This window comes from Ascaphus truei, unplaced genomic scaffold (genome assembly GCF_040206685.1).
Source record: "Ascaphus truei isolate aAscTru1 unplaced genomic scaffold, aAscTru1.hap1 HAP1_SCAFFOLD_435, whole genome shotgun sequence".
In the NCBI taxonomy this organism is placed as follows: Eukaryota; Metazoa; Chordata; class Amphibia; order Anura; family Ascaphidae; genus Ascaphus; species Ascaphus truei.
This window is the reverse complement of record NW_027456766.1, coordinates 269931-288459: the sequence shown is the minus strand read 5'-3', so window position 1 is coordinate 288459 and position 18529 is coordinate 269931. Positions and strand designations below refer to the sequence as shown.

Below are 18529 nucleotides of genomic sequence, written 5' to 3'. Positions count from 1 at the left end.
TAGGCTCATGGATTTAAGAATGAGAGGATATCATGAGACAGCAATCTCCACCTACGGCCATACTACCTTGAAAGCGCCCGATCCCGTCAGATCTCGGAAGCTAAGCAGGGTGAGGCTTGATAAGTACTGTGTTGGGAAACTGCCTGGGAATACCAGGTGCTGTGGATGTTTTTATTTTTCGCTTCCCTAATGAAAATATACATGGCATTCCTTGCAGCAAATGAAAATGTTTCATTTTTTACTACTTTTTTCCCGCAGTGGCAAAGAAATATATCGTTTTTTCCTCAGAAAGTTCAACACAATGCAACCTTCCAAAATAGAATTCTGACATCAAGAATTCCGTCTATAGTACATTTGAGTGCACCTGTCATTTTCTCAGTTTCTGTGTATGCATGGAGCAAGATATAGGCTCATGGATTTAAGAATGAGAGGATATCATGAGACAGCAATCTCCACCTACGGCCATACTACCTTGAAAGCGCCCGATCCCGTCAGATCTCGGAAGCTAAGCAGGGTGAGGCTTGATTAGTACTGTGTTGGGAGACTGCCTGGGAATACCAGGTGCTGTGGGTGTTTTTATTTTTCGCTTCCCTAATGAAAATATACATGGCATTCCTTGCAGCAAATGAAAATGTTTCATTTTTTACTACTTTTTTCCCGCAGTGGCAAAGAAATATATCGTTTTTTCCTCTGAAAGTTCAACACAATGCAACCTTCCAAAATAGAATTCTGACATCAAGAATTCCGTCTATAGTACATTTGAGTGCACCTGTCATTTTCTCAGTCTCTGTGAATGCATGGAGCAAGATATAGGCTCATGGATTTAAGAATGAGAGGATATCATGAGACAGCAATCTCCACCTATGGCCATACTACCTTGAAAGCGCCCGATCCCGTCAGATCTCGGAAGCTAAGCAGGGTGAGGCTTGATTAGTACTGGGTTGGGAGACTGCCTGGGAATACCAGGTGCTGTGGGTGTTTTTATTTTTCGCTTCCCTAATGAAAATATACATGGCATTCCTTGCAGCAAATGAAAATGTTTCATTTTTTACTACTTTTTTCCCGCAGTGGCAAAGAAATATATCGTTTTTTCCTCTGAAAGTTCAACACAATGCAACCTTCCAAAATAGAATTCTGACATCAAGAATTCCGTCTATAGTACATTTGAGTGCACCTGTCATTTTCTCAGTCTCTGTGTATGCATGGAGCAAGATATAGGCTCATGGATTTAAGAATGAGAGGATATCATGAGACAGCAATCTCCACCTACGGCCATACTACCTTGAAAGCGCCCGATCCTGTCAGATCTCGGAAGCTAAGCAGGGTGAGGCTTGATTAGTACTGTGTTGGGAGACTGCCTGGGAATACCAGGTGCTGTGGGTGTTTTTATTTTTCGCTTCCCTAATGAAAATATACATGGCATTCCTTGCAGCAAATGAAAATGTTTCATTTTTTACTACTTTTTTCCCGCAGTGGCAAAGAAATATATCGTTTTTTCCTCTGAAAGTTCAACACAATGCAACCTTCCAAAATAGAATTCTGACATCAAGAATTCCGTCTATAGTACATTTGAGTGCACCTGTCATTTTATCAGTCTCTGTGAATGCATGGAGCAAGATATAGGCTCATGGATTTAAGAATGAGAGGATATCATGAGACAGCAATCTCCACCTATGGCCATGCTACCTTGAAAGCGCCCGATCCCGTCAGATCTCGGAAACTAAGCAGGGTGAGGCTTGATTAGTACAGGGTTGGGAGACTGCCTGGGAATACCAGGTGCTGTGGGTGTTTTTATTTTTCGCTTCCCTAATGAAAATATACATGGCATTCCTTGCAGCAAATGAAAATGTTTCATTTTTTACTACTTTTTTCCCGCAGTGGCAAAGAAATATATCGTTTTTTCCTCTGAAAGTTCAACACAATGCAACCTTCCAAAATAGAATTCTGACATCAAGAATTCCGTCTATAGTACATTTGAGTGCACCTGTCATTTTCTCAGTCTCTGTGTATGCATAGAGCAAGATATAGGCTCATGGATTTAAGAATGAGAGGATATCATGAGACAGCAATATCCACCTACGGCCATACTACCTTGAAAGCGCCCGATCCCGTCAGATCTTGGAAGCTAAGCAGGGTGAGGCTTGATTAGTACTGTGTTGGGAGACTGCCTGGGAATACCAGGTGCTGTGGGTGTTTTTATTTTTCGCTTCCCTAATGAAAATATACATGGCATTCCTTGCAGCAAATGAAAATGTTTCATTTTTTACTACTTTTTTCCCGCAGTGGCAAAGAAATATATCGTTTTTTCCTCTGAAAGTTCAACACAATGCAACCTTCCAAAATAGAATTCTGACATCAAGAATTCCGTCTATAGTACATTTGAGTGCACCTGTCATTTTCTCAGTCTCTGTGTATGCATGGAGCAAGATATAGGCTCATGGATTTAAGAATGAGAGGATATCATGAGACAGCAATCTCCACCTACGGCCATACTACCTTGAAAGCGCCCGATCCCGTCAGATCTCGGAAGCTAAGCAGGGTGAGGCTTGATTAGTACTGGGTTGGGAGACTGCCTGGGAATACCAGGTGCTGTGGGTGTTTTTATTTTTCGCTTCCCTAATGAAAATATACATGGCATTCCTTGCAGCAAATGAAAATGTTTCATTTTTTACTACTTTTTTCCCGCAGTGGCAAAGAAATATATCGTTTTTTCCTCTGAAAGTTCAACACAATGCAACCTTCCAAAATAGAATTCTGACATCAAGAATTCCGTCTATAGTACATTTGAGTGCACCTGTCATTTTCTCAGTCTCTGTGTATGCATGGAGCAAGATATAGGCTCATGGATTTAAGAATGAGAGGATATCATGAGACAGCAATCTCCACCTACGGCCATACTACCTTGAAAGCGCCCGATCCCGTCAGATCTCGGAAGCTAAGCAGGGTGAGGCTTGATTAGTACTGTGTTGGGAGACTGCCTGGGAATACCAGGTGCTGTGGGTGTTTTTATTTTTCGCTTCCCTAATGAAAATATACATGGCATTCCTTGCAGCAAATGAAAATATTTCATTTTTTACTACTTTTTTCCCGCAGTGGCAAAGAAATATATCGTTTTTTCCTCTGAAAGTTCAACACAATGCAACCTTCCAAAATAGAATTCTGACATCAAGAATTCCGTCTATAGTACATTTGAGTGCACCTGTCATTTTCTCAGTCTCTGTGTATGCATGGAGCAAGATATAGGCTCATGGATTTAAGAATGAGAGGATATCATGAGACAGCAATCTCCACCTACGGCCACGCTACCTTGAAAGCGCCCGATCCCGTCAGATCTCGGAAGCTAAGCAGGGTGAGGCTTGATTAGTACTGGATTGGGAGACTGCCTGGGAATACCAGGTGCTGTGGGTGTTTTTATTTTTCGCTTCCCTAATGAAAATATACATGGCATTCCTTGCAGCAAATGAAAATGTTTCATTTTTTACTACTTTTTTCCCGCAGTGGCAAAGAAATATATTGTTTTTTCCTCAGAAAGTTCAACACAATGCAACCTTCCAAAATAGAATTCTGACATCAAGAATTCCGTCTATAGTACATTTGAGTGCACCTGTCATTTTCTCAGTCTCTGTGTATGCATGGAGCAAGATATAGGCTCATGGATTTAAGAATGAGAGGATATCATGAGACAGCAATCTCCACCTACAGCCATACTACCTTGAAAGCGCCCGATCCCGTCAGATCTCGGAAGCTAAGCAGGGTGAGGCTTGATTAGTAATGGGTTGGGAGACTGCCTGGGAATACCAGGTGCTGTGGGTGTTTTTATTTTTCGCTTCCCTAATGAAAATATACATGGCATTCCTTGCAGCAAATGAAAATGTTTCATTTTTTACTACTTTTTTCCCGCAGTGGCAAAGCAATATATCGTTTTTTCCTCAGAAAGTTCAACACAATGAAACCTTCCAAAATAGAATTCTGACATCAAGAATTCCGTCTATAGTACATTTGAGTGCACCTGTCATTTTCTCAGTCTCTGTGTATGCATGGAGCAAGATATAGGCTCATGGATTTAAGAATGAGAGGATATCATGAGACAGCAATCTCCACCTACGGCCATACTACCTTGAAAGCGCCCGATCCCGTCAGATCTCGGAAGCTACTGTAAGCAGGGTGAGGCTTGATTAGTACTGGGTTGGGAGACTGCCTGGGAATACCAGGTGCTGTGGGTGTTTTTATTTTTCGCTTCCCTAATGAAAATATACATGGCATTCCTTGTAGCAAATGAAAATGTTTCATTTTTTACTACTTTTTTCCCGCAGTGGCAAAGAAATATATCGTTTTTTCCTCTGAAAGTTCAACACAATGCAACCTTCCAAAATAGAATTCTGACATCAAGAATTCCGTCTATAGTACATTTGAGTGCACCTGTCATTTTCTCAGTCTCTGTGTATGCATGGAGCAAGATATAGGCTCATGGATTTAAGAATGAGAGGATATCATGAGACAGCAATCTCCACCTACGGCCATACTACCTTGAAAGTGCCCGATCCTGTCAGATCTCGGAAGCTAAGCAGGGTGAGGCTTGATTAGTACTGGGTTGGGAGACTGCCTGGGAATACCAGGTGCTGTGGGTGTTTTTATTTTTCGCTTCCCTAATGAAAATATACATGGCATTCCTTGCAGCAAATGAAAATGTTTCAATTTTTACTACTTTTTTCCCGCAGTGGCAAAGAAATATATCGTTTTTTCCTCTGAAAGTTCAACACAATGCAACCTTCCAAAATAGAATTCTGACATCAAGAATTCCGTCTATAGTACATTTGAGTGCACCTTTCATTTTCTCAGTCTCTGTGTATGCATGGAGCAAGATATAGGCTCATGGATTTAAGAATGAGAGGATATCATGAGACAGCGATCTCCGCCTACGGCCATACTACCTTCAAAGCGCCCGATCCCGTCAGATCTCGTAAGCTAAGCAGGGTGAGGCTTGATTAGTAATGTGTTGGGAGACTGCCTGGGAATACCAGGTGCTGTGGGTGTTTTTATTTTTCGCTTCCCTAATGAAAATATACATGGCATTCCTTGCAGCAAATGAAAATGTTTCATTTTTTACTACTTTTTTCCCGCAGTGGCAAAGAAATCTATCGTTTTTTCCTCTGAAAGTTCAACACAATGCAACCTTCCAAAATAGAATTCTGACATCAAGAATTCCGTCTATAGTACATTTGAGTGCACCTGTCATTTTCTCAGTCTCTGTGTATGCATGGAGCAAGATATAGGCTCATGGATTTAAGAATGAGAGGATATCATGAGACAGCAATCTCCACCTACGGCCATACTACCTTGAAAGTGCCCGATCCCGTCAGATCTCGGAAGCTAAGCAGGGTGAGGCTTGATTAGTACTGGGTTGGGAGACTGCCTGGGAATACCAGGTGCTGTGGGTGTTTTTATTTTTCGCTTCCCTAATGAAAATATACATGGCATTCCTTGCAGCAAATGAAAATGTTTCATTTTTTACTACTTTTTTCCCGCAGTGGCAACGAAATATATCGTTTTTTCCTCAGAAAGTTCAACACAATTCAACCTTCCAAAATAGAATTCTGACATCAAGAATTCCGTCTATAGTACATTTGAGTACACCTGTCATTTTCTCAGTCTCTGTGTATGCATGGAGCAAGATATAGGCTCATGGATTTAAGAATGAGAGGATATCATGAGACAGCGATCTCCGCCTACGGCCATACTACCTTCAAAGCGCCCGATCCCGTCAGATCTCGGAAGCTAAGCAGGGTGAGGCTTGATTAGTACTGTGTTGGGAGACTGCCTGGGAATACCAGGTGCTGTGGGTGTTTTTATTTTTCGCTTCCCTAATGAAAATATACATGGCATTCCTTGCAGCAAATGAAAATGTTTCATTTTTTACTACTTTTTTCCCGCAGTGGCAAAGAAATATATCGTTTTTTCCTCTGAAAGTTCAACACAATGCAACCTTCCAAAATAGAATTCTGACATCAAGAATTCCGTCTATAGTACATTTGAGTGCACCTGTCATTTTCTCAGTCTCTGTGTATGCATGGAGCAAGATATAGGCTCATGGATTTAAGAATGAGAGGATATCATGAGACAGCAATCTCCACCTACGGCCATACTACCTTGAAAGCGCCCGATCCCGTCAGATCTCGGAAGCTAAGCAGGGTGAGGCTTGATTAGTACTGTGTTGGGAGACTGCCTGGGAATACCAGGTGCTGTGGGTGTTTTTATTTTTCGCTTCCCTAATGAAAATATACATGGCATTCCTTGCAGCAAATGAAAATGTTTCATTTTTTACTACTTTTTTCCCGCAGTGGCAAAGAAATATATCGTTTTTTCCTCTGAAAGTTCAACACAATGCAACCTTAAAAAATAGAATTCTGACATCAAGAATTCCGTCTATAGTACATTTGAGTGCACCTGTCATTTTCTCAGTCTCTGTGTATGCATGGAGCAAGATATAGGCTCATGGATTTAAGAATGAGAGGATATCATGAGACAGCATTCTCCACCTACGGCCATACTACCTTGAAAGCGCCCGATCCTGTCAGATCTCGGAAGCTAAGCAGGGTGAGGCTTGATTAGTACTGTGTTGGGAGACTGCCTGGGAATACCAGGTGCTGTGGGTGTTTTTATTTTTCGCTTCCCTAATGAAAATATACATGGCATTCCTTGCAGCAAATGAAAATGTTTCATTTTTTACTACTTTTTTCCCGCAGTGGCAAAGAAATATATCGTTTTTTCCTCTGAAAGTTCAACACAATGCAACCTTCCAAAATAGAATTCTGACATCAAGAATTCCGTCTATAGTACATTTGAGTGCACCTGTCATTTTCTCAGTCTCTGTGAATGCATGGAGCAAGATATAGGCTCATGGATTTAAGAATGAGAGGATATCATGAGACAGCAATCTCCACCTATGGCCATGCTACCTTGAAAGCGCCCGATCCCGTCAGATCTCGGAAGCTAAGCAGGGTGAGGCTTGATTAGTACTTGGTTGGGAGACTGCCTGGGAATACCAGGTGCTGTGGGTGTTTTTATTTTTCGCTTCCCTAATGAAAATATACATGGCATTCCTTGCAGCAAATGAAAATGTTTCATTTTTTACTACTTTTTTCCCGCAGTGGCAAAGAAATATATCGTTTTTTCCTCTGAAAGTTCAACACAATGCAACCTTCCAAAATAGAATTCTGACATCAAGAATTCCGTCTATAGTACATTTGAGTGCACCTGTCATTTTCTCAGTCTCTGTGTATGCATAGAGCAAGATATAGGCTCATGGATTTAAGAATGAGAGGATATCATGAGACAGCAATATCCACCTACGGCCATACTACCTTGAAAGCGCCCGATCCCGTCAGATCTCGGAAGCTAAGCAGGGTGAGGCTTGATTAGTACTGTGTTGGGAGACTGCCTGGGAATACCAGGTGCTGTGGGTGTTTTTATTTTTCGCTTCCCTAATGAAAATATACATGGCATTCCTTGCAGCAAATGAAAATGTTTCATTTTTTACTACTTTTTTCCCGCAGTGGCAAAGAAATATATCGTTTTTTCCTCTGAAAGTTCAACACAATGCAACCTTCCAAAATAGAATTCTGACATCAAGAATTCCGTCTATAGTACATTTGAGTGCACCTGTCATTTTCTCAGTCTCTGTGTATGCATGGAGCAAGATATAGGCTCATGGATTTAAGAATGAGAGGATATCATGAGACAGCAATCTCCACCTACGGCCATACTACCTTGAAAGCGCCCGATCCCGTCAGATCTTGGAAGCTAAGCAGGGTGAGGCTTGATTAGTACTGAGTTGGGAGACTGCCTGGGAATACCAGGTGCTGTGGGTGTTTTTATTTTTCGCTTCCCTAATGAAAATATACATGGCATTCCTTGCAGCAAATGAAAATGTTTCATTTTTTACTACTTTTTTCCCGCAGTGGCAAAGAAATATATTGTTTTTTCCTCAGAAAGTTCAACACAATGCAACCTTCCAAAATAGAATTCTGACATCAAGAATTCCGTCTATAGTACATTTGAGTGCACCTGTCATTTTCTCAGTCTCTGTGTATGCATGGAGCAAGATATAGGCTCATGGATTTAAGAATGAGAGGATATCATGAGACAGCAATCTCCACCTACGGCCATACTACCTTGAAAGCGCCCGATCCCGTCAGATCTCGGAAGCTAAGCAGGGTGAGGCTTGATTAGTACTGGGTTGGGAGACTGCCTGGGAATACAAGGTGCTGTGGGTGTTTTTATTTTTCGCTTCCCTAATGAAAATATACATGGCATTCCTTGCAGCAAATGAAAATGTTTCATTTTTTACTACTTTTTTCCCGCAGTGGCAAAGAAATATATCGTTTTTTCCTCTGAAAGTTCAACACAATGCAACCTTCCAAAATAGAATTCTGACATCAAGAATTCCGTCTATAGTACATTTGAGTGCACCTGTCATTTTCTCAGTCTCTGTGTATGCATGGAGCAAGATATAGGCTCATGGATTTAAGAATGAGAGGATATCATGAGACAGCAATCTCCACCTACGGCCATACTACCTTGAAAGCGCCCGATCCCGTCAGATCTCGGAAGCTAAGCAGGGTGAGGCTTGATTAGTACTGGGTTGGGAGACTGCCTGGGAATACCAGGTGCTGTGGGTGTTTTTATTTTTCGCTTCCCTAATGAAAATATACATGGCATTCCTTGCAGCAAATGAAAATGTTTCATTTTTTACTACTTTTTTCCCGCAGTGGCAAAGAAATATATCGTTTTTTCCTCAGAAAGTTCAACACAATGCAACCTTCCAAAATAGAATTCTGACATCAAGAATTCCGTCTATAGTACATTTGAGTGCACCTGTCATTTTCTCAGTCTCTGTGTATGCATGGAGCAAGATATAGGCTCATGGATTTAAGAATGAGAGGATATCATGAGACAGCAATCTCCACCTACGGCCATACTACCTTGAAAGCGCCCGATCCCGTCAGATCTCGGAAGCTAAGCAGGGTGAGGCTTGATTAGTACTGGGTTGGGAGACTGCCTGGGAATACCAGGTGCTGTGGGTGTTTTTATTTTTCGCTTCCCTAATGAAAATATACATGGCATTCCTTGCAGCAAATGAAAATGTTTCATTTTTTACTACTTTTTTTTCCGCAGTGGCAAAGAAATATATCGTTTTTTCCTCAGAAAGTTCAACACAATGCAACCTTCCAAAATAGAATTCTGACATCAAGAATTCCGTCTATAGTACATTTGAGTACACCTGTCATTTTCTCAGTCTCTGTGTATGCATGGAGCAAGATATTGGCTCATGGATTTAAGAATGAGAGGATATCATGAGACGGCCATACTACCTTGAAAGCGCCCGATCCCGTCAGATCTCGGAAGCTAAGCAGGGTGAGGCTTGATTAGTACTGGGTTGGGAGACTGCCTGGGAATACCAGGTGCTGTGGGTGTTTTTATTTTTCGCTTCCCTAATGAAAATATACATGGCATTCCTTGCAGCAAATGAAAATGTTTCATTTTTTACTACTTTTTTCCCGCAGTGGCAAAGAAATATATCGTTTTTTCCTCAGAAAGTTCAACACAATGCAACCTTCCAAAATAGAATTCTGACATCAAGAATTCCGTCTATAGTACATTTGAGTGCACCTGTCATTTTCTCAGTCTCTGTGTATGCATGGAGCAAGATATAGGCTCATGGATTTAAGAATGAGAGGATATCATGAGACAGCAATCTCCACCTACGGCCATACTACCTTGAAAGCGCCCGATCCCGTCAGATCTCGGAAGCTAAGCAGGGTGAGGCTTGATTAGTACTGGGTTGGGAGACTGCCTGGGAATACCAGGTGCTGTAGGGGTTTTTATTTTTCGCTTCCCTAATGAAAATATACATGGCATTCCTCGCAGCAAATGAAAATGTTTCATTTCTTGCTACTTTTTTCCCGCAGTGGCAAAGAAATATATCGTTTTTTCCTCAGAAAGTTCAACATAATGCAACCTTCCAAAATAGAATTCTGACATCAAGAATTCCGTCTATAGTACATTTGAGTGCACCTGTCATTTTCTCAGTCTCTGTGTATGCATGGAGCAAGATATAGGCTCATGGATTTAAGAATGAGAGGATATCATGAGACAGCAATCACCACCTACGGCCATACTACCTTGAAAGCGCCCGATCCCGTGAGATCTCGGAAGCTAAGCAGGGTGAGGCTTGATTAGTACTGGGTTGGGAGACTGCCTGGGAATACCAGGTGCTGTGGGTGTTTTTATTTTTCGCTTCCCTAATGAAAATATACATGGCATTCCTTGCAGCTAATGAAAATGTTTCATTTTTTACTACTTTTTTCCCGCAGTGGCAAAGAAATATATCGTTTTTTCCTCTGAAAGTTCAACACAATGCAACCTTCCAAAATAGAATTCTGACATCAAGAATTCCGTCTATAGTACATTTGAGTGCACCTGTCATTTTCTCAGTCTCTGTGTATGCATGGAGCAAGATATAGGCTCATGGATTTAAGAATGAGAGGATATCATGAGACAGCAATCTCCACCTACGGCCATACTACCTTGAAAGCGCCCGATCCCGTCAGATCTCGGAAGCTAAGCAGGGTGAGGCTTGATTAGTACTGGGTTGGGAGACTGCCTGGGAATACCAGGTGCTGTAGGGGTTTTTATTTTTCGCTTCCCTAATGAAAATATACATGGCATTCCTCGCAGCAAATGAAAATGTTTCATTTCTTGCTACTTTTTTCCCGCAGTGGCAAAGAAATATATCGTTTTTTCCTCAGAAAGTTCAACATAATGCAACCTTCCAAAATAGAATTCTGACATCAAGAATTCCGTCTATAGTACATTTGAGTGCACCTGTCATTTTCTCAGTCTCTGTGTATGCATGGAGCAAGATATAGGCTCATGGATTTAAGAATGAGAGATATCATGAGACAGCAATCACCACCTACGGCCATACTACCTTGAAAGCGCCCGATCCCGTGAGATCTCGGAAGCTAAGCAGGGTGAGGCTTGATTAGTACTGGGTTGGGAGACTGCCTGGGAATACCAGGTGCTGTGGGTGTTTTTATTTTTTGCTTCCCTAATGAAAATATACATGGCATTCCTTGCAGCTAATGAAAATGTTTCATTTTTTACTACTTTTTTCCCGCAGTGGCAAAGAAATATATCGTTTTTTCCTCTGAAAGTTCAACACAATGCAACCTTCCAAAATAGAATTCTGACATCAAGAATTCCGTCTATAGTACATTTGAGTGCACCTGTCATTTTCTCAGTCTCTGTGTATGCATGGAGCAAGATATAGGCTCATGGATTTAAGAATGAGAGGATATCATGAGACAGCAATCTCCACCTACGGCCATACTACCTTGAAAGCGCCCGATCCCGTCAGATCTCGGAAGCTAAGCAGGGTGAGGCTTGATTAGTACTGGGTTGGGAGACTGCCTGGGAATACCAGGTGCTGTAGGGGTTTTTATTTTTCGCTTCCCTAATGAAAATATACATGGCATTCCTCGCAGCAAATGAAAATGTTTCATTTCTTGCTACTTTTTTCCCGCAGTGGCAAAGAAATATATCGTTTTTTCCTCAGAAAGTTCAACATAATGCAACCTTCCAAAATAGAATTCTGACATCAAGAATTCCGTCTATAGTACATTTGAGTGCACCTGTCATTTTCTCAGTCTCTGTGTATGCATGGAGCAAGATATAGGCTCATGGATTTAAGAATGAGAGGATATCATGAGACAGCAATCACCACCTACGGCCATACTACCTTGAAAGCGCCCGATCCCGTGAGATCTCGGAAGCTAAGCAGGGTGAGGCTTGATTAGTACTGGGTTGGGAGACTGCCTGGGAATACCAGGTGCTGTGGGTGTTTTTATTTTTTGCTTCCCTAATGAAAATATACATGGCATTCCTTGCAGCTAATGAAAATGTTTCATTTCTTGCTACTTTTTTCCCGCAGTGGCAAAGAAATAAATCGTTTTTTCCTCTGAAAGTTCAACACAATGCAACCTTCCAAAATAGAATTCTGACATCAAGAATTCCGTCTATAGTATATTTGAGTGCACCTGTCATTTTCTCAGTCTCTGATTTAATTTCTCCATTTAAGGTAATTCTTCAAGAATGTATTTTTTTAACGGTCACAATAATACACATATGCCTCCCATGTCATTTAGAAATAAATCATACAGGCCTCAAAACACTCAGCATGTTATATGGTGAGCTTGTAGCTCCCAGAGTTGGGGTGTGCAGTGTTCAAGCTGATACTTGGAAGAGATAGTGAGTTCAAATCCAAACAGGAGGAGGTTGAATATAGGCACCTCTGAAATTTTTTTACTACTTTTTTCCCGCAGTGGCAAAGAAATATATCGTTTTTTCCTCTGAAAGTTCAACACAATGCAACCTTCCAAAATAGAATTCTGACATCGAGAATTCCGTCTATAGTACATTTGAGTGCACCTGTCATTTTCTCAGTCTCTGTGTATGCATGGAGCAAGATATAGGCTCCTGGATTTAAGAATGAGAGGATATCATGAGACAGCAATCTCCACCTACGGCCATACTACCTTGAAAGCGCCCAATCCCGTCAGATCTCGGAAGCTAAGCAGGGTGAGGCTTGATTAGTACTGGGTTGGGAGACTGCCTGGGAATACCAGGTGCTGTGGGTGTTTTTATTTTTTGCTTCCCTAATGAAAATATACATGGCATTCCTTGCAGCAAATGAAAATGTATCATTTTTTACTACTTTTTTCCCGCAGTGGCAAAGAAATATATCGTTTTTTCCTCAGAAAGTTCAACACAATGCAACCTTCCAAAATAGAATTCTGACATCAAGAATTCCGTCTATAGTACATTTGAGTGCACCTGTCATTTTCTCAGTCTCTGTGTATGCATGGAGCAAGATATAGGCTCATGGATTTAAGAATGAGAGGATATCATGAGACAGCAATCACCACCTACGGCCATACTACCTTGAAAGCGCCCGATCCCGTCAGATCTCGGAAGCTAAGCAGGGTGAGGCTTGATTAGTACTGGGTTGGGAGACTGCCTGGGAATACCAGGTGCTGTGGGTGTTTTTATTTTTTGCTTCCCTAATGAAAATATACATGGCATTCCTTGCAGCTAATGAAAATGTTTCATTTTTTACTACTTTTTTCCCGCAGTGGCAAAGAAATATATCGTTTTTTCCTCTGAAAGTTCAACACAATGCAACCTTCCAAAATAGAATTCTGACATCAAGAATTCCGTCTATAGTACATTTGAGTGCACCTGTCATTTTCTCAGTCTCTGTGTATGCATGGAGCAAGATATAGGCTCATGGATTTAAGAATGAGAGGATATCATGAGACAGCAATCTCCACCTACGGCCATACTACCTTGAAAGCGCCCGATCCCGTCAGATCTCGGAAGCTAAGCAGGGTGAGGCTTGATTAGTACTGGGTTGGGAGACTGCCTGGGAATACCAGGTGCTGTAGGGGTTTTTATTTTTCGCTTCCCTAATGAAAATATACATGGCATTCCTCGCAGCAAATGAAAATGTTTCATTTCTTGCTACTTTTTTCCCGCAGTGGCAAAGAAATATATCGTTTTTTCCTCTGAAAGTTCAACACAATGCAACCTTCCAAAATAGAATTCTGACATCGAGAATTCCGTCTATAGTACATTTGAGTGCACCTGTCATTTTCTCAGTCTCTGTGTATGCATGGAGCAAGATATAGGCTCCTGGATTTAAGAATGAGAGGATATCATGAGACAGCAATCTCCACCTACGGCCATACTACCTTGAAAGCGCCCAATCCCGTCAGATCTCGGAAGCTAAGCAGGGTGAGGCTTGATTAGTACTGGGTTGGGAGACTGCCTGGGAATACCAGGTGCTGTGGGTGTTTTTATTTTTTGCTTCCCTAATGAAAATATACATGGCATTCCTTGCAGCAAATGAAAATGTTTCATTTTTTACTACTTTTTTCCCGCAGTGGCAAAGAAATATATCGTTTTTTCCTCAGAAAGTTCAACACAATGCAACCTTCCAAAATAGAATTCTGACATCAAGAATTCCGTCTATAGTACATTTGAGTGCACCTGTCATTTTCTCAGTCTCTGTGTATGCATGGAGCAAGATATAGGCTCATGGATTTAAGAATGAGAGGATATCATGAGACAGCAATCACCACCTACGGCCATACTACCTTGAAAGCGCCCGATCCCGTCAGATCTCGGAAGCTAAGCAGGGTGAGGCTTGATTAGTACTGGGTTGGGAGACTGCCTGGGAATACCAGGTGCTGTGGGTGTTTTTATTTTTTGCTTCCCTAATGAAAATATACATGGCATTCCTTGCAGCTAATGAAAATGTTTCATTTTTTGCTACTTTTTTCCCGCAGTGGCAAAGAAATATATCGTTTTTTCCTCTGAAAGTTCAACACAATGCAACCTTCCAAAATAGAATTCTGACATCAAGAATTCCGTCTATAGTACATTTGAGTGCACCTGTCATTTTCTCAGTCTCTGTGTATGCATGGAGCAAGATATAGGCTCATGGATTTAAGAATGAGAGGATATCATGAGACAGCAATCTCCACCTACGGCCATACTACCTTGAAAGCGCCCGATCCCGTCAGATCTCGGAAGCTAAGCAGGGTGAGGCTTGATTAGTACTGGGTTGGGAGACTGCCTGGGAATACCAGGTGCTGTAGGGGTTTTTATTTTTCGCTTCCCTAATGAAAATATTCATGGCATTCCTCGCAGCAAATGAAAATGTTTCATTTCTTGCTACTTTTTTCCCGGAGTGGCAAAGAAATATATCGTTTTTTCCTCTGAAAGTTCAACACAATGCAACCTTCCAAAATAGAATTCTGACATCAAGAATTCCGTCTATAGTATATTTGAGTGCACCTGTCATTTTCTCAGTCTCTGATTTAATTTCTCCATTTAAAGTAATTCTTCAAGAATGTATTTTTTTAACGGTCACAATAATACACTTATGCCTCCCATGTCATTTAGAAATAAATCATACAGGCCTCAGAACACTCAGCATGTTATATGGTGAGCTTGTAGCTCACAGAGTTGGGGTGTGCAGTGTTCAAGCTGATACTTGGAAGAGATAATGAGTTCAAATCCAAACAGGAGGAGGTTGAATATAGGCACCTCTGAAATTTTTTACTACTTTTTTCCCGCAGTGGCAAAGAAATATATCGTTTTTTCCTCTGAAAGTTCAACACAATGCAACCTTCCAAAATAGAATTCTGACATCAAGAATTCCGTCTATAGTACATTTGAGTGCACCTGTCATTTTCTCAGTCTCTGTGTATGCATGGAGCAAGATATAGGCTCATGGATTTAAGAATGAGAGGATATCATGAGACAGCAATCTCCACCTACGGCCATACTACCTTGAAAGCGCCCGATCCCGTCAGATCTCGGAAGCTAAGCAGGGTGAGGCTTGATTAGTACTGGGTTGGGAGACTGCCTGGGAATACCAGGTGCTGTAGGGGTTTTTATTTTTCGCTTCCCTAATGAAAATATACATGGCATTCCTCGCAGCAAATGAAAATGTTTCATTTCTTGCTACTTTTTTCCCGCAGTGGCAAAGAAATATATCGTTTTTTCCTCTGAAAGTTCAACACAATGCAACCTTCCAAAATAGAATTCTGACATCGAGAATTCCGTCTATAGTACATTTGAGTGCACCTGTCATTTTCTCAGTCTCTGTGTATGCATGGAGCAAGATATAGGCTCCTGGATTTAAGAATGAGAGGATATCATGAGACAGCAATCTCCACCTACGGCCATACTACCTTGAAAGCGCCCAATCCCGTCAGATCTCGGAAGCTAAGCAGGGTGAGGCTTGATTAGTACTGGGTTGGGAGACTGCCTGGGAATACCAGGTGCTGTGGGTGTTTTTATTTTTCGCTTCCCTAATGAAAATATACATGGCATTCCTTGCAGCAAATGAAAATGTTTCATTTTTTACTACTTTTTTCCCGCAGTGGCAAAGAAATATATCGTTTTTTCCTCAGAAAGTTCAACACAATGCAACCATCCAAAATAGAATTCTGACATCAAGAATTCCGTCTATAGTACATTTGAGTGCACCTGTCATTTTCTCAGTCTCTGTGTATGCATGGAGCAAGATATAGGCTCATGGATTTAAGAATGAGAGGATATCATGAGACAGCAATCACCACCTACGGCCATACTACCTTGAAAGCGCCCGATCCCGTCAGATCTCGGAAGCTAAGCAGGGTGAGGCTTGATTAGTACTGGGTTGGGAGACTGCCTGGGAATACCAGGTGCTGTGGGTGTTTTTATTTTTTGCTTCCCTAATGAAAATATACATGGCATTCCTTGCAGCTAATGAAAATGTTTCATTTTTTACTACTTTTTTCCCGCAGTGGCAAAGAAATATATCGTTTTTTCCTCTGAAAGTTCAACACAATGCAACCTTCCAAAATAGAATTCTGACATCAAGAATTCCGTCTATAGTACATTTGAGTGCACCTGTCATTTTCTCAGTCTCTGTGTATGCATGGAGCAAGATATAGGCTCATGGATTTAAGAATGAGAGGATATCATGAGACAGCAATCTCCACCTACGGCCATACTACCTTGAAAGCGCCCGATCCCGTCAGATCTCGGAAGCTAAGCAGGGTGAGGCTTGATTAGTACTGGGTTGGGAGACTGCCTGGGAATACCAGGTGCTGTAGGGGTTTTTATTTTTCGCTTCCCTAATGAAAATATACATGGCATTCCTCGCAGCAAATGAAAATGTTTCATTTCTTGCTACTTTTTTCCCGCAGTGGCAAAGAAATATATCGTTTTTTCCTCTGAAAGTTCAACACAATGCAACCTTCCAAAATAGAATTCTGACATCGAGAATTCCGTCTATAGTACATTTGAGTGCACCTGTCATTTTCTCAGTCTCTGTGTATGCATGGAGCAAGATATAGGCTCCTGGATTTAAGAATGAGAGGATATCATGAGACAGCAATCTCCACCTACGGCCATACTACCTTGAAAGCGCCCAATCCCGTCAGATCTCGGAAGCTTAGCAGGGTGAGGCTTGATTAGTACTGGGTTGGGAGACTGCCTGGGAATACCAGGTGCTGTAGGTGTTTTTATTTTTCGCTTCCCTAATGAAAATATACATGGCATTCCTCGCAGCAAATGAAAATGTTTCATTTCTTGCTACTTTTTTCCCGGAGTGGCAAAGAAATATATCGTTTTTTCCTCTGAAAGTTCAACACAATGCAACCTTCCAAAATAGAATTCTGACATCAAGAATTCCGTCTATAGTACATTTGAGTGCACCTGTCATTTTCTCAGTCTCTGTGTATGCATGGAGCAAGATATAGGCTCATGGATTTAAGAATGAGAGGATATCATGAGACAGCAATCACCACCTACGGCCATACTACCTTGAAAGCGCCCGATCCCGTCAGATCTCGGAAGCTAAGCAGGGTGAGGCTTGATTAGTACTGTGTTGGGAGACTGCCTGGGAATACCAGGTGCTGTGGGTGTTTTTATTTTTCGCTTCCCTAATGAAAATATACATGGCATTCCTTGCAGCAAATGAAAATGTTTCATTTTTTACTACTTTTTTCCCGCAGTGGCAAAGAAATATATCGTTTTTTCCTCTGAAAGTTCAACACAATGCAACCTTCCAAAATAGAATTCTGACATCAAGAATTCCGTCTATAGTACATTTGAGTACACCTGTCATTTTCTCAGTCTCTGTGTATGCATGGAGCAAGATATAGGCTCATGGATTTAAGAATGAGAGGATATCATGAGACAGCAATCTCCACCTACGGCCATACTACCTTGAAAGCGCCCGATCCCGTCAGATCTCGGAAGCTAAGCAGGGTGAGGCTTGTTTAGTACTGGGTTGGGAGACTGCCTGGGAATACCAGGTGCTGTGGGTGTTTTTATTTTTCGCTTCCCTAATGAAAATATACATGGCATTCCTTGCAGCAAATGAAAATGTTTCATTTTTTACTACTTTTTTCCCGCAGTGGCAAAGAAATATATCGTTTTTTCCTCTGAAAGTTCAACACAATGCAACCTTCCAAAATAGAATTCTGACATCAAGAATTCCGTCTATAGTACATTTGAGTGCACCTGTCATTTTCTCAGTCTCTGTGTATGCATGGAGCAAGATATAGGCTCATGGATTTAAGAATGAGAGGATATCATGAGACAGCAATCTCCACCTACGGCCATACTACTTTGAAAGCGCCCGATCCCGTCAGATCTCGGAAGCTAAGCAGGGTGAGGCTTGATTAGTACTGGGTTGGGAGACTGCCTGGGAATACCAGGTGCTGTGGGTGTTTTTATTTTTCGCTTCCCTAATGAAAATATACATGGCATTCCTTGCAGCAAATGAAAATGTTTCATTTTTTACTACTTTTTTCCCGCAGTGGCAAAGAAATATATCGTTTTTTCCTCAGAAAGTTCAACACAATGCAACCTTCCAAAAAAGAATTCTGACATCAAGAATTCCGTC

At 41.4% G+C, this 18529-nt stretch overlaps 39 non-coding genes and 5 pseudogenes across 39 annotated transcripts; all 44 read left to right on the top strand.

The window, feature by feature from the left end:
• Positions 1-49: 49 nt before the first annotated feature.
• On the top strand, positions 50-168 carry LOC142484308 (5S ribosomal RNA). Its single transcript, XR_012797801.1, has one exon. It is a non-coding gene; the product is annotated as a 5S ribosomal RNA (ribosomal RNA).
• Positions 169-454: 286 nt separating this feature from the next.
• On the top strand, positions 455-573 carry LOC142484486 (5S ribosomal RNA). Its single transcript, XR_012797941.1, has one exon. It is a non-coding gene; the product is annotated as a 5S ribosomal RNA (ribosomal RNA).
• A 286-nt stretch (positions 574-859) lies between these two features.
• LOC142484626 (5S ribosomal RNA) lies at positions 860-978 on the top strand. The gene has a single exon (XR_012798077.1). It is a non-coding gene; the product is annotated as a 5S ribosomal RNA (ribosomal RNA).
• A 286-nt stretch (positions 979-1264) lies between these two features.
• LOC142484231 (5S ribosomal RNA) lies at positions 1265-1383 on the top strand. Its single transcript, XR_012797727.1, has one exon. It is a non-coding gene; the product is annotated as a 5S ribosomal RNA (ribosomal RNA).
• Positions 1384-1669: 286 nt separating this feature from the next.
• On the top strand, positions 1670-1788 carry LOC142484348 (5S ribosomal RNA; annotated as a pseudogene).
• Positions 1789-2074: 286 nt separating this feature from the next.
• On the top strand, positions 2075-2193 carry LOC142484192 (5S ribosomal RNA). The gene has a single exon (XR_012797690.1). It is a non-coding gene; the product is annotated as a 5S ribosomal RNA (ribosomal RNA).
• Positions 2194-2479: 286 nt separating this feature from the next.
• LOC142484433 (5S ribosomal RNA) lies at positions 2480-2598 on the top strand. The gene has a single exon (XR_012797890.1). It is a non-coding gene; the product is annotated as a 5S ribosomal RNA (ribosomal RNA).
• A 286-nt stretch (positions 2599-2884) lies between these two features.
• On the top strand, positions 2885-3003 carry LOC142484485 (5S ribosomal RNA). The gene has a single exon (XR_012797940.1). It is a non-coding gene; the product is annotated as a 5S ribosomal RNA (ribosomal RNA).
• Positions 3004-3289: 286 nt separating this feature from the next.
• On the top strand, positions 3290-3408 carry LOC142484297 (5S ribosomal RNA). The gene has a single exon (XR_012797790.1). It is a non-coding gene; the product is annotated as a 5S ribosomal RNA (ribosomal RNA).
• A 286-nt stretch (positions 3409-3694) lies between these two features.
• Positions 3695-3813, top strand: LOC142484249 (5S ribosomal RNA). Its single transcript, XR_012797744.1, has one exon. It is a non-coding gene; the product is annotated as a 5S ribosomal RNA (ribosomal RNA).
• A 286-nt stretch (positions 3814-4099) lies between these two features.
• LOC142484350 (5S ribosomal RNA) lies at positions 4100-4223 on the top strand (annotated as a pseudogene).
• Positions 4224-4509: 286 nt separating this feature from the next.
• Positions 4510-4628, top strand: LOC142484290 (5S ribosomal RNA). Its single transcript, XR_012797784.1, has one exon. It is a non-coding gene; the product is annotated as a 5S ribosomal RNA (ribosomal RNA).
• Positions 4629-4914: 286 nt separating this feature from the next.
• LOC142484355 (5S ribosomal RNA) lies at positions 4915-5033 on the top strand (annotated as a pseudogene).
• A 286-nt stretch (positions 5034-5319) lies between these two features.
• On the top strand, positions 5320-5438 carry LOC142484667 (5S ribosomal RNA). The gene has a single exon (XR_012798116.1). It is a non-coding gene; the product is annotated as a 5S ribosomal RNA (ribosomal RNA).
• A 286-nt stretch (positions 5439-5724) lies between these two features.
• Positions 5725-5843, top strand: LOC142484291 (5S ribosomal RNA). The gene has a single exon (XR_012797785.1). It is a non-coding gene; the product is annotated as a 5S ribosomal RNA (ribosomal RNA).
• A 286-nt stretch (positions 5844-6129) lies between these two features.
• LOC142484483 (5S ribosomal RNA) lies at positions 6130-6248 on the top strand. The gene has a single exon (XR_012797939.1). It is a non-coding gene; the product is annotated as a 5S ribosomal RNA (ribosomal RNA).
• A 286-nt stretch (positions 6249-6534) lies between these two features.
• On the top strand, positions 6535-6653 carry LOC142484229 (5S ribosomal RNA). Its single transcript, XR_012797725.1, has one exon. It is a non-coding gene; the product is annotated as a 5S ribosomal RNA (ribosomal RNA).
• A 286-nt stretch (positions 6654-6939) lies between these two features.
• Positions 6940-7058, top strand: LOC142484195 (5S ribosomal RNA). Its single transcript, XR_012797693.1, has one exon. It is a non-coding gene; the product is annotated as a 5S ribosomal RNA (ribosomal RNA).
• A 286-nt stretch (positions 7059-7344) lies between these two features.
• LOC142484482 (5S ribosomal RNA) lies at positions 7345-7463 on the top strand. The gene has a single exon (XR_012797938.1). It is a non-coding gene; the product is annotated as a 5S ribosomal RNA (ribosomal RNA).
• A 286-nt stretch (positions 7464-7749) lies between these two features.
• LOC142484196 (5S ribosomal RNA) lies at positions 7750-7868 on the top strand. The gene has a single exon (XR_012797694.1). It is a non-coding gene; the product is annotated as a 5S ribosomal RNA (ribosomal RNA).
• A 286-nt stretch (positions 7869-8154) lies between these two features.
• Positions 8155-8273, top strand: LOC142484210 (5S ribosomal RNA). The gene has a single exon (XR_012797707.1). It is a non-coding gene; the product is annotated as a 5S ribosomal RNA (ribosomal RNA).
• A 286-nt stretch (positions 8274-8559) lies between these two features.
• Positions 8560-8678, top strand: LOC142484431 (5S ribosomal RNA). The gene has a single exon (XR_012797889.1). It is a non-coding gene; the product is annotated as a 5S ribosomal RNA (ribosomal RNA).
• A 286-nt stretch (positions 8679-8964) lies between these two features.
• LOC142484430 (5S ribosomal RNA) lies at positions 8965-9083 on the top strand. Its single transcript, XR_012797888.1, has one exon. It is a non-coding gene; the product is annotated as a 5S ribosomal RNA (ribosomal RNA).
• A 271-nt stretch (positions 9084-9354) lies between these two features.
• Positions 9355-9473, top strand: LOC142484344 (5S ribosomal RNA; annotated as a pseudogene).
• Positions 9474-9759: 286 nt separating this feature from the next.
• Positions 9760-9878, top strand: LOC142484604 (5S ribosomal RNA). Its single transcript, XR_012798056.1, has one exon. It is a non-coding gene; the product is annotated as a 5S ribosomal RNA (ribosomal RNA).
• Positions 9879-10164: 286 nt separating this feature from the next.
• LOC142484688 (5S ribosomal RNA) lies at positions 10165-10283 on the top strand. Its single transcript, XR_012798137.1, has one exon. It is a non-coding gene; the product is annotated as a 5S ribosomal RNA (ribosomal RNA).
• A 286-nt stretch (positions 10284-10569) lies between these two features.
• Positions 10570-10688, top strand: LOC142484603 (5S ribosomal RNA). Its single transcript, XR_012798055.1, has one exon. It is a non-coding gene; the product is annotated as a 5S ribosomal RNA (ribosomal RNA).
• A 285-nt stretch (positions 10689-10973) lies between these two features.
• Positions 10974-11092, top strand: LOC142484687 (5S ribosomal RNA). Its single transcript, XR_012798136.1, has one exon. It is a non-coding gene; the product is annotated as a 5S ribosomal RNA (ribosomal RNA).
• Positions 11093-11378: 286 nt separating this feature from the next.
• LOC142484602 (5S ribosomal RNA) lies at positions 11379-11497 on the top strand. Its single transcript, XR_012798054.1, has one exon. It is a non-coding gene; the product is annotated as a 5S ribosomal RNA (ribosomal RNA).
• A 286-nt stretch (positions 11498-11783) lies between these two features.
• On the top strand, positions 11784-11902 carry LOC142484686 (5S ribosomal RNA). Its single transcript, XR_012798135.1, has one exon. It is a non-coding gene; the product is annotated as a 5S ribosomal RNA (ribosomal RNA).
• Positions 11903-12579: 677 nt separating this feature from the next.
• On the top strand, positions 12580-12698 carry LOC142484247 (5S ribosomal RNA). The gene has a single exon (XR_012797742.1). It is a non-coding gene; the product is annotated as a 5S ribosomal RNA (ribosomal RNA).
• Positions 12699-12984: 286 nt separating this feature from the next.
• Positions 12985-13103, top strand: LOC142484429 (5S ribosomal RNA). Its single transcript, XR_012797887.1, has one exon. It is a non-coding gene; the product is annotated as a 5S ribosomal RNA (ribosomal RNA).
• A 286-nt stretch (positions 13104-13389) lies between these two features.
• Positions 13390-13508, top strand: LOC142484601 (5S ribosomal RNA). The gene has a single exon (XR_012798053.1). It is a non-coding gene; the product is annotated as a 5S ribosomal RNA (ribosomal RNA).
• Positions 13509-13794: 286 nt separating this feature from the next.
• LOC142484246 (5S ribosomal RNA) lies at positions 13795-13913 on the top strand. The gene has a single exon (XR_012797741.1). It is a non-coding gene; the product is annotated as a 5S ribosomal RNA (ribosomal RNA).
• Positions 13914-14199: 286 nt separating this feature from the next.
• On the top strand, positions 14200-14318 carry LOC142484428 (5S ribosomal RNA). The gene has a single exon (XR_012797886.1). It is a non-coding gene; the product is annotated as a 5S ribosomal RNA (ribosomal RNA).
• A 286-nt stretch (positions 14319-14604) lies between these two features.
• On the top strand, positions 14605-14723 carry LOC142484600 (5S ribosomal RNA). The gene has a single exon (XR_012798052.1). It is a non-coding gene; the product is annotated as a 5S ribosomal RNA (ribosomal RNA).
• A 676-nt stretch (positions 14724-15399) lies between these two features.
• On the top strand, positions 15400-15518 carry LOC142484599 (5S ribosomal RNA). Its single transcript, XR_012798051.1, has one exon. It is a non-coding gene; the product is annotated as a 5S ribosomal RNA (ribosomal RNA).
• A 286-nt stretch (positions 15519-15804) lies between these two features.
• LOC142484245 (5S ribosomal RNA) lies at positions 15805-15923 on the top strand. The gene has a single exon (XR_012797740.1). It is a non-coding gene; the product is annotated as a 5S ribosomal RNA (ribosomal RNA).
• A 286-nt stretch (positions 15924-16209) lies between these two features.
• LOC142484427 (5S ribosomal RNA) lies at positions 16210-16328 on the top strand. Its single transcript, XR_012797885.1, has one exon. It is a non-coding gene; the product is annotated as a 5S ribosomal RNA (ribosomal RNA).
• A 286-nt stretch (positions 16329-16614) lies between these two features.
• On the top strand, positions 16615-16733 carry LOC142484598 (5S ribosomal RNA). The gene has a single exon (XR_012798050.1). It is a non-coding gene; the product is annotated as a 5S ribosomal RNA (ribosomal RNA).
• Positions 16734-17019: 286 nt separating this feature from the next.
• Positions 17020-17138, top strand: LOC142484320 (5S ribosomal RNA; annotated as a pseudogene).
• Positions 17139-17424: 286 nt separating this feature from the next.
• LOC142484480 (5S ribosomal RNA) lies at positions 17425-17543 on the top strand. Its single transcript, XR_012797936.1, has one exon. It is a non-coding gene; the product is annotated as a 5S ribosomal RNA (ribosomal RNA).
• A 286-nt stretch (positions 17544-17829) lies between these two features.
• Positions 17830-17948, top strand: LOC142484622 (5S ribosomal RNA). Its single transcript, XR_012798074.1, has one exon. It is a non-coding gene; the product is annotated as a 5S ribosomal RNA (ribosomal RNA).
• Positions 17949-18234: 286 nt separating this feature from the next.
• On the top strand, positions 18235-18353 carry LOC142484638 (5S ribosomal RNA). The gene has a single exon (XR_012798089.1). It is a non-coding gene; the product is annotated as a 5S ribosomal RNA (ribosomal RNA).
• Positions 18354-18529: the final 176 nt, after the last annotated feature.